The sequence below is a fragment of the Pyxicephalus adspersus genome, chromosome 4 (genome assembly GCF_032062135.1).
Source record: "Pyxicephalus adspersus chromosome 4, UCB_Pads_2.0, whole genome shotgun sequence".
NCBI lineage: Eukaryota > Metazoa > Chordata > Amphibia > Anura > Pyxicephalidae > Pyxicephalus > Pyxicephalus adspersus.
This window is the reverse complement of record NC_092861.1, coordinates 90,580,756-90,591,967: the sequence shown is the minus strand read 5'-3', so window position 1 is coordinate 90,591,967 and position 11,212 is coordinate 90,580,756.

The window sequence follows — 11,212 nt, the reverse complement described above, 5'->3', positions numbered from 1 at the left end:
ATCAGAATAGGGAAGAAAGGTGATATAAATAACTTTTAACATAGGATGATTGTTGGTGCCAGGTGGACTGGTCTTAGTATTTCAAAAACATCAGATCTGCTGGAATTTTCATACCTAACCATCTTTAGGGTTTTCAGAAAATTGTCCAAAAAAAGGAAAATGTCTGGAGTTCAGTGGTTCTTCAGAGTGAACAGACTATTTCCAGCAGATAGAAAGGCAATAGTAATCCAAATAGGGTTTTTTAATTTCTGTTGAAATATTCGAACGGTATGGTCAGAATTTCTTGTCAAGAATATGAAAGCTTGTATTGTTTCAATGGATTAGATTGGTGGTATATTTGTTAATATTTGTTGGGAGCCAAAGCATACCTTAGTACTGTTGTCAACCACATGCTTTCTTCTATGACTGCACTGTACCTTTCTTCTGATGGTTACGTCCAGCAGAAAAACAAGCCATATCACAAAGCTCATATAATATAGTGTATAACATTTAAATGTTTTTTTGATAATGACATCAAGTTCACTGTATTAAAATGGCTCCACAGTCACCAGATCTCAAAGACTTGCAATATGGGTGTACAGTCAACAAATCTACAGCAATTGTATGAAGTTGTCATGTCAATATGGTTTAAAATCCCTGAGAAATATTTCCAGAAAGGGGGCCCAACCCTGTACTAATAAGGTGTACCTAATAAAGTGGCGAGTGAATGTGTGTACTTGAAGAAATTTAGTTGGCTCATATGTTCTTCCTCATGTCTCCAATTGTGTAGGCTACCCTGCCCGCAGAACACCTCCCTGATTTGTGTCAATAATGCTCCTCTATAGAAGCAGAGCAATCTGTGTACAAAAGTGAGCAATGTCACTCTGCACAATCACCAGGTAAAATAAAGGAAAAAGGCAAAACTTAGTTGGTCATGATTTTAGTGCATGCATAAAAGCCATTGCATTGGGTTTGTAGGCTATTTATCTAGAAAAATTGGTGTTCACTATCTGTTTACTAGAGGTTAATGGAGTAAGTTCGGCAAAAGTGATTTCACACCATAGGTAATGTTATCAATTTACCTCATTAGGCTGCTTGGCAAAATTTATTTAAAACCATCTTTTTTTCTATATTTTTAGGGTAGTTTAATTCATTTTTTTTTAGTTTTCGTTGTTTTTTTGTGTATTTGATCATTATTTGTGTACTGCCCTTTAAAATGGTGTATTTTACTCTTGTTACCTTTTTATGTGAAAAAATGGAAAAGAAGCTTCCATCACACTTAAAACACTTAACACACTACTACATGATTTAAAAGACCAAGATGCATGATTTAACACCAACACAATTTTGCCTTCCTTTTTGAATTCAATGCATTTCTCCAAAATGGCAATTTAAAGAATGTATGAGGGAAATTAAAAAAACATTGATGTCATCTCTTATTTAGGTATTCATCAATAAAGCTTTATCATATATAGTACTATTCAATTAGAAGAATGAACATTCACATTGATAGGTGCACAGCCTCTTCTCCTTTAGTAAATCAATTCCAGACGGTGCAGATGAAATGAGCTCTTAGTAGTTTGTGTTGTACATTGTGCTGGGAGGAGTGCAGCTTTATGTCTCTTGAAAGTACCCTGTAGATTCTTTTAGTGCAGGTCACAATGCTTTCCAGCCTGGACATTGACGTGTAAATCAGCACAAGGGACATCACACTTTTTCCGCCTAGATTCCCCTACAGGAAACTCCTTTTGTGCAAAGACTGTTGAAATGTTAAAGTGCTATAAATATGTTTCTGTAGAATTGATTGTGGATTTTTTTACACAATAAAGATTGCAAACAAACTAAATTTGTTCTCTTTTGTTAACTTTTTAGTTTCAATACTCGAATACCTTAAAAATTTTGTAAACATTATTCATGTATTGCACCTGCCATTTTTTTAGCTATAATTTATATTATACTATATGTGTATTATTAATTGTTTTTTTCAAAATTTGATGCGCAGTGTAATATTTGTGTCCCACTGGATTGAAAACAGATTATGAAAAGTATCTGTACCCAAAATGTTTGGGAAAGGTTAGAACCCCTGGCTAGTCAAGAGAGGCTTTCCCCACTTTCTTTTCTAAGGACAACATTTTACCAGACAATAGGTGAGGAAATAATGCAAAAAGGCAGACAGAAAAGTAAGTTGACATACCTAAAAATGCATTTCATGTCTGTCTGTGTTACTATTATGTTGGCCATAACTTGGCCAATATTTATAATAGATTAGATACTAGATTTGATATAAACATCATCAATAATCTACTAGAAAACAAGGTATTGCCAAGCATGGCTAGATAAATCAGTTGAATGTTGATCAGGAATTCTGCATTTCATTGCTCTGGTGAGGAATAATGTAACTCAATAAGAGGAGCCCTCCCTGCTTTTGGTGGTGAAAGTAGGGGGTAGTATTGGTCGGGCAAGGAACAAAAAACAAGGACTAGTTAATAGGCACATTTTGTTAACCAAGTATAAAAACAATATCTGGGAGATATTGGTCATTTACCTGGTCATGCAGCTATCAACTAGTGTTAGAGAGATCTCCCTTCTCATCTTGTCTTGGAAGCAACCTCTTTTTACTAGACAGAAAGTGAATACAAGTTTTCTTCAACAGACCTCCAAAATTAAAACTTGACAGCTTCAAGTTATACAACTTGTATGTTTTACAGTAAAAGTCTATTTATTTTAATGATTTAAACTTTACAGTACAAATACTATATAAATACATGGATAGACTAAAAATGTTGGCCATGCTTCTGTAAAACAACTATTGAGAAATGAAGACAAAGTACTTTTTTGGAGCAAAGCTAAACTTTTTTTTAGGCTGGGCATGGAAATGTGACATCAGTCCTATTGTAAGTGTAATTACATAGTACAATCTATTTTAGCTGTACTGCTTTAAGCTGTATCAGTTTTAGCTTTCATAACTGCAACTATCTATACAGTATATCTAAAGACAATAATTTCCTAAAGAGGTTTTCAGTTTTTTGGCTAAACCTTTCAAAGAATTAGGTTGTATAGGAAGCACTATGAAGTGTGTTCTGCTTTTGTCCTAATTATAATGAGGCATATCCCACCTTCCTTTCCCAAGTTCTTCACACCTAGAAGTTGAAAGGTTATGACAGAGGTCAGCAATTGGGAATGAGTAGCAGGAGAGTTTGGTTAAAGGGTTTGGTTTATGTAAGGTCAAGCAGCTTAGGGGGGCTATTGCACTGGGGAACACATTATGTTTTGATTTAGATCTTACACTTGTTTTTTTACAAACTTTTGGGTGGTGAATCCAGAAATTACCCCAGTTTTTTTGCTATCACATCAAGTTCTTTCAATACAGGGTACTCTCCATTTTTTGTCAAAAAACATACCATTTTTAAACACAATGAAAAAAAATTGAAATAATACCATGAATGTACTGTTTATTTAAATTTCTATTGTTCATACAAAGAATTTATTGTTACTCTATGACATTTTTTTTTTACAGTAAAACATTTGAAAATTAAACGGGTAAGCGGTAAAGGTAAAAAATTACACTTATAGCTTTTCTTGGAGTGTTCAGTGTTAGGACAATCCCACCAAATGCTTCAACAATAGTCAGCCATCATATGTACATCCCATCTACCCTGATACCGACCTGGAAGGACCTTCACATTTTGGTGGAATCGTTCACCTCGCTCATCACTGGCTGCGCCAAGGTTTTCTGGGAAGTTAGAAAGATGGATATGCAGAAAATGCACCTTGATGCTCATATTGCAACCAAACATTTTGTAGTTCTCCAAGAGTTTCTGGACAATTTCTGTGTAATTATTTGCTTGTGTGTTTCCAAGAAAATCCTTGACAAATTCTTTGAATGATAACCAAGCATTTATATTTTTTGTTATATCCTGAAGTTTTCACTATACAAAAGTAACAGTCACTGAAATGATCTCCTGGCTCTCGCCAAACCATAGGTATACCAAATGGCATCTTATCACGTGTTCCCTTTGTCCACATCTGTAAACCCTCGACACACTGTTTGCACTTCTTATGAGAGGCCCAAGACTTATCTTGATCACCAAGTTTAACTTTGAAATATGCCATAAAGGCTTGCTCTACAAATGTGCTGATGTTCGCCCTTTGAGTTGTTTAGGCCCTTACAACGAGAAACAGCAGAGCCAGACATGATCTGAAAGAAAGCAAATACGTGTGTAAGTAAAAAAATAAATTTTGCTTATTCACTACATAGAGCAGCTCGCAACCTCTGACCACACTGTCTTGCGTATAAATGAATAGCCCATACAAATCCACGCTACAGTAATCGCAATAATATAAGCGGTAGAGAAAAAAAAGCGCAATAGAAGAAAACTAACTGCACTTTTTAGAATCAGCATACTTATTTTAGTGTAAATAAGCTTCAAAATTGAAGTCAACAAAAAAATTGTACAAAATTGATCCCTAGTGTTATATAAGAGTCAAAGTCTAGATATCTTTTATTTTGCTTTTTTAAATGAACAATGTTAATGTTTTTCTTTAGAATATCAACGTCATAGCTAAGTTACTCAAAGAATTATAGATAGCAGGTCCTGGGCCAAGATTGATGCCAAATTTGTGTATAAATTTGTCAGAAAACACAAAAATATTGAACAAATCAGTCTGTATTTAATTGCAAACAATAATACATGGCTAATCTTATATTCATGGGTAGAGTTGATCATATAATAGAAGGGGTTTTGAGGTCATGTGACAATATCCCACATATAAATTTATAAACATGTATGATAGACCTGCAGTGCTAAACATTATATGGTCTGTAAATTTTTAGGGTATTTTGTTTCTCCCAGTTGTTAAAAGAATTATAATAGTCATACTGGTTGTCCTGATTGGAGACTGTAATAGAAAACCCACCTGACTTTCGGAGAACAGCAGCTATGAATGCCAAAAGCTAGGAAATGTATTGAAAGTTATAGGTGAATAATCAGATTGCTTTGTATATAGACATTCTATCTGTACCTACATAGAGGAAATAGTCCTGATAACTTCTGTGCACTATTATACTGATAATTCACTGGTTTGTCTCCTACCGGTGGGCAGTTCCCACATTTAGGCACCATTCTTTCCCATCACTTTTTATATAACAACTGATTTATTCAACGAGGAATTCAGCATAGGGCTTTAGATGACCTTTAGAATGAGGTGCACTAGCTTGTTTGATAGAGACTTGTTACAAATAGCTAGTACCATTAAACTAAAGGAGGACACATCTCTGATATGCAAATTTTTACAGCACACCCATAATGCAGTTTAGAATTTTACGACGGCTTTCTGGGCTTTGTAACAACAACCACCACAAAAAAGGGGAACCAATAAAAGAGCGGTGATGGATGGGCTCAGTCCCAGTGGAAATATACCATGTAATCTTATGAAGACAATACATTATAGATAGCTTTGTGATGATTGTGGTTAATCATCTCCCTCCCACACTGAGCCACTCTCCCCAGCTTCTGCTGGTCAGATGAAAACTTCATGGCGGACACATTGCAGGGACACGAGCCTTGGCTGCAGATGGGAACACATTACAATCTGCTCTGTACTACAAGGACAGTGAAAAGAGGACTTGCATGTAGGCAGCTTGTCAGCAGGGGATAGAACTGGGGGCCATATGCCTCTCTTCTATTCCCTTCTGTCGCCAAGTCTGCTGTCTCATCCTTCTGTCAGGGGACACTTCAATGATGAACATTTTCTCCAACAGTTTTGTTTACCTAGACGCAGCCTTTCAGAGAATTTTTCTTCATTAGACATCTTCATCCTTTCTTTTAATGTTTGTCTTCTGTCTTGCTTTCACAATGAGTTCAGTACTGGATCATAACACTTTACAAATCTGAAGCTGGATAGACACAACAGTGCATTTTTTTTGTAATATCTATTTTATGATCCCCCTTTGATGGTGCATCAAATAAAAAAATTAAATGTAATATAAATATAGAATATAAAATAGAATTGCCCCTTTAGGTTTCCGGAACTTCGAAATCAGTCTCAGTGTGAGATTTCACTAATTTAATTTAAATATTAAAAAACTGCGATTTTTTTTTAGCAAATATGAAATACTGAATATCAGTTTACCAATAATAGAGTATCTAATATGTATTTGGGTATGCTTAGGGCCTTAAAACGTCTGGTTTCAGTACATAGGAACATACTATTAATACAATACTGGTAAATTTCACAAAGGCACAGAACCATTCCATTATCAATGGGTGTTTAGGTAACATTTTCCAGCTTTTGTGATGATGAAGCTTGTTGGCCTAAAGTTGTCTTTAATCCTAGCTTGTATGCTATACAATGTATCACATGACTATACTCTTTTTTACTAATGTATGATTTTGTCAGATGTATAGTTAAAGGTTTTTACTGAAACCTATTATGAAGTGTATTCATAAAATATAGGGAGCCACAGCAGTACACAACAAACAGAAAAAACAGTGAAAGAACTTCAAAGAGTGAGGAATACTCAAGTACTGTCTTGGAAATGGTGGATCTCATTAAATGTGGCAGTAACTGAAATCATGCCAGCCCATCTTGACATGTTTTTTGGCCCAATGGGCTGCTTATTTAGGAGTTCATAAAATGGGCTGCTTATTTAGGAGTTCATAAAACCTTACCACTATATACTTGTACTTTGTATCAGGATAGTACGGCCTTTTTAGGTTTAACCAACAACACCTGCTTCAGATTTCTGGAAAGGATGAGCTAATTCATACTAATAAACCATGTAGTTACAAACTATATTGAAGCATTCCCAACAAAGCCCAAAACTATGATCAGTATGTTGGCAAAGCCTTTTTGGCAAAGCCCATTTTCACAATATTGCCCGCTAAAAAAGAAATGTAAGAGTTATGGCTCAACTAAAAACACTCTATGGCAAACTTACCCTTTATTACATGATGATAAGCATGACAGATACGTGCTCACCATCTCCACTTATAGTGGAAATAATCACTTTCTCAAAAAAATTAGATCAGGCACGTCTAGTAATGTCTGCCTGATCACATTTTTTTAATTCATTCACCTGTCCCTGTTTCAGATGTTGCTATCTTCTTCCTTCTTCTCTTCCTGGTTTTGATCATCAGCCATCTTGATTGGCATTGACAAGTCATTTAACCCATGTGGGAGTTCGTTCAGTCATGGCAGCCAAACAAAAAGCTGGCAGAAGAAGACATCAATCAGGCAGGTAAGTTTTATTGCAGATGGGACATCTCTGTGCTTTTCTGCAATAAAGACCTGCTCAATCTCAAATTCCCAAAGTGAAACTTTAGTTCTGCTTGACCTTCTGCCATCTTCTCTGATACTTCTTCAGGACCTAGGGAACCATGGGGGGAATAGTGATCCAACTTCTGTGCATATGCCATGGAGACCTAAAATCTTGGTACTCAGCTCAACACTTATATCTTATCTTATAAGTTCAGTTAAACTTTAAGTGAACATCTAGGTAGTCATTTGTTCCAGAATGTCTGCATGCGTAATTTTAGTATATCACAGGAGAGCTATACGTATACCTGAATGCTTTTTACTTTATGATTGTTGTGTTTCTGCCCCCTAGGTTCTAATGCAAAAGTAAAGCTTTGCTTCTTACATGTATGTATTCAAATGAATGAATCTCTGATCATTATTTTAGGCTACTATTATCAAAGTACTGATTGCCTTTTAAATAAATAAATATGGTTTTATAAAAGTGGGGATGAAATTTAAAAAAACTGTAGAACAAAAATGTAATGATTAGTTATATGTAATGGCTACTTCCTTTCCGTGTTAGCCATGCATTAAGCTTCAGTACATTTCACAAAATTCTCCATATAACATGTTTTGATAACGTTTTATCTATCACTATTACTTATACGGTATGATATGATACATGCAGTACTTGAGTATATATTTTATGTAGATTATTTAGTTCTTTTATAATTAAATTTAAAAATATAGAAATATTTAGCCATCTAATATATTCTTAAGTGAGGCCTTCGGCAATATCACTGCAGCAAAAATTTAGAAATCTATAAAAGATAAAGAAACACATTACATGTTTATACAGATTCTCAAAATCTTTTTTTAAGGAGTGCTCATACTCACGCTATCGTTCCCACGATTGGCAACCTATGTGTGCATTCTAGAAGCCTGTAAACATAAAATACACTTTTTCCCCCCTGTGGCTGTGCTTGACTTTCACACCCTTCCCTTTAAAATCAATCACCCACAAGTCATGGCAAGCATATAAAAAGACCATATCTCTCTTTCATAGAGATTTGCTGTTAAGAGGTCAAGCTCAAATGACAAATGCAGCCAGGAGACAGCAGTTACTACCTTGCTGAGTCTGTCACCAGAAGACAGGGAAACGTCAAGCTGTAGAGTTTTATCTGATTTTTGAGAAAAAAAAAACAACATTTTTTCCAATAGTTTGTATGCATTGTTCACATTAATTTTTGCTTGTTCAGGACAATTTCATAATATGGCCTGTGGTTTGGAGTGTACATGTGCAAAAGACTGTATATACTACATCAATATATTATCTTCAGAACAATTTGAGAACATGGTTTTATAATAGTTAGCAGGCCACAGAAGGCACTAGTTACATGTCTGCCACTGAACATAATAATGACCTTTATTATTAATATTATTATTATTATCATTATTATTAATAATAATAATAAACAGGATTTATATAGCGCCAACATATTATGCAGCGCTGTACATTAAAAAGGGATTGCAAATGACAGACTAATACAGACAGTAATACAGGAGGAGAGCACCCTGCCTCGAACTTCTTGTTAGGTTTGATTGTGAGCTTATGATGGTTTTCTGTGATGTTACATTTTCTGGTAAAAACATCAAACCTCTCGATAAGCATTTATTGTACTGCCTCTGAACCTCTCATAATCAGTTTACATTAACCCCTTCTATCCATAGCTCCCTCACCTCTGCACCCTTCTTTTCCATGGCTCACCTCAGAACTCCCTGCCCACAGCTTACCTGTTGTCCCCCATCCAAATCTCACCTCTGTACTTCCTGTTCCATGGCTTACCTCTTCATTCCTTGTCCACAGCTTACCTGTTGTCGCCCATCCAAATCTCACCTCTGCACCCTTCTTTTCCATGGCTCATCTCTTCATTCCTTGGCCACAGCTTACCTGTTGTCCCCCATTCAAATCTCACCTCTGTACTTCCTGTTCCATGGCTCACCTCTTCATTCCTTGTCCACAGCTTACCTGTTGTCCCCCATCCAAATCTCACCTCTGCACCCCTCTTTTCCATTATTGTCCCCCATCCAAATCTCACCTCTGTACTTCCTGTTCCATGGCTCACCTCTTCATTCCTTGCCCACAGCATACCTGTGGTCCCCCATCCAAATCTCCCCTCTGCACCCTTCTTTTCCATGGCTCACCTCTTCATTCCTTGCCCACAGCTTACTTATTGTCCCCCATCCAAATCTCACCTCTGTACTTCCTGTTCCATGGCTCACCTCTGCATTTTACATCCCCAGCTCACCTCCCTACCCCAATCAACAGTTTAAATCTGCCCCCCCATGCACAATTCACCTCTGACCCCAGTACACAGCTTACCTCTCCATCCTGGCTCACAGCTTGCAACTAGGTTCCAGAGGATTACTAAAATTTCAGATGATGTGAACAGAACATTTTTTGCAGCCTATTTTCAGGAACACGATTTCTAAAAAGTAACTGATAATAATACGTTGGTTTTGCATAACCTTAATAGCACAGCCTAATTTTAAAGGGGGTTCTTGTTATTGATTGAATTTCTCATGATGCTTTAAAATACCATTTAGCCAAAATTAGTTTTTTCATTAGTTACGATGGGTTTAAAATGTCTATCTTAGACACTAATATAGGGGTCATTGCTATAATATAAGAGTTTTCTTTATAGTTCAAGACATCCTATGTTAGCCATGATGTTAGGAGGCCTTAATAAATTTGATTGTGTTTAGTATGTTTTAATTAAAGCTAAGGGAGGGCTGAAAGGGGGATATCAACAACATTATAATGTGAAGTGTCTGCACTATTCAGTAACTCTTGTCATGTGGAAAACTTGATAATGAAGTCTTTTAAGCTGTTTTTGTAATGTTGAGATGGATTGGCAATTTTAGTGTCTTTTAGTCTAATAGGAAGAGACTTGTAGATCAAAGGAAGATCCACAGATTCAAATATGAAGGGTCTGAAGAAGATACAAAAAACAACCAATGACATTTTTTTTGAATGGCATTTCCCCTAAACTATTTAGGAAATGCATACATTTCTTTATACACATTTCTTTTGGTTTTGCTCACAGAGGAGGGTTTTTTTGGAGGGTTTTCTTTATTGTGCAATTTTTGCCATGCTCCATAATGTTTCCCAACCCTTACAAATGTATAAAGCCACAAATGTAAAATTTGAAAATAAACAGCTTAATTAGTATGGTAGTTTTATTTTATTAGATGGTGCTGAGGACTCACCTACAAACTGGAGCATCATGCAAACTGAAGATACTACTGACTGCTTGCAGAAGAATGGAGTTCAGTAATGATACAGCACCATCCCTGAGAATAAATAAGCAATTACTGCTTGCAGTGGGAAGGGGAAACCAACTGCAAGGGTACAAAAAACTTTTGCCCAGAGTTCAGCTTTAAGGACTCGGTTGAGTCTGTGGTATATTTATATGGTCTTTTTACAGCTACATTGACATCCATTGAAACAGTTGAGTTGGGTGTACTTGGGATCTACCTTGGTAATATTCAATCAAACTGTTACAGTCTATCTAAAAGTTTACCTCTTTCCATGGACGAATTAATTTCTTTTTCACAAGTTCCACTCAGATTTTGTTGCTAATAAAAACAAGGATGTAAATACTATTAAGTACAAAACAGCCTGCTGCCTAATTGTTTCCAAGCAATTACAGATTATATTGAGCCATTCATTGTGCACAAACCGGTTTTTCCAAGACACCAGCTCCCTTTACCTTGAAATTTTATTGGCCTCAGAATTTCATGTACCATATGTTGTGGTATGAGACTAGCTCAGTTCAGCAAACAACTTTCTGATATATAAGTGAATGATCACCTGATTTTAAATGTGTTTATCTAATGAGACAGTTACAATAATTTACTGTGAACATAAAAATTCCCACTGTTACTCATCGTACACCTTTGGCTAAAAAGGTTGATGCACTGAAATATGCTA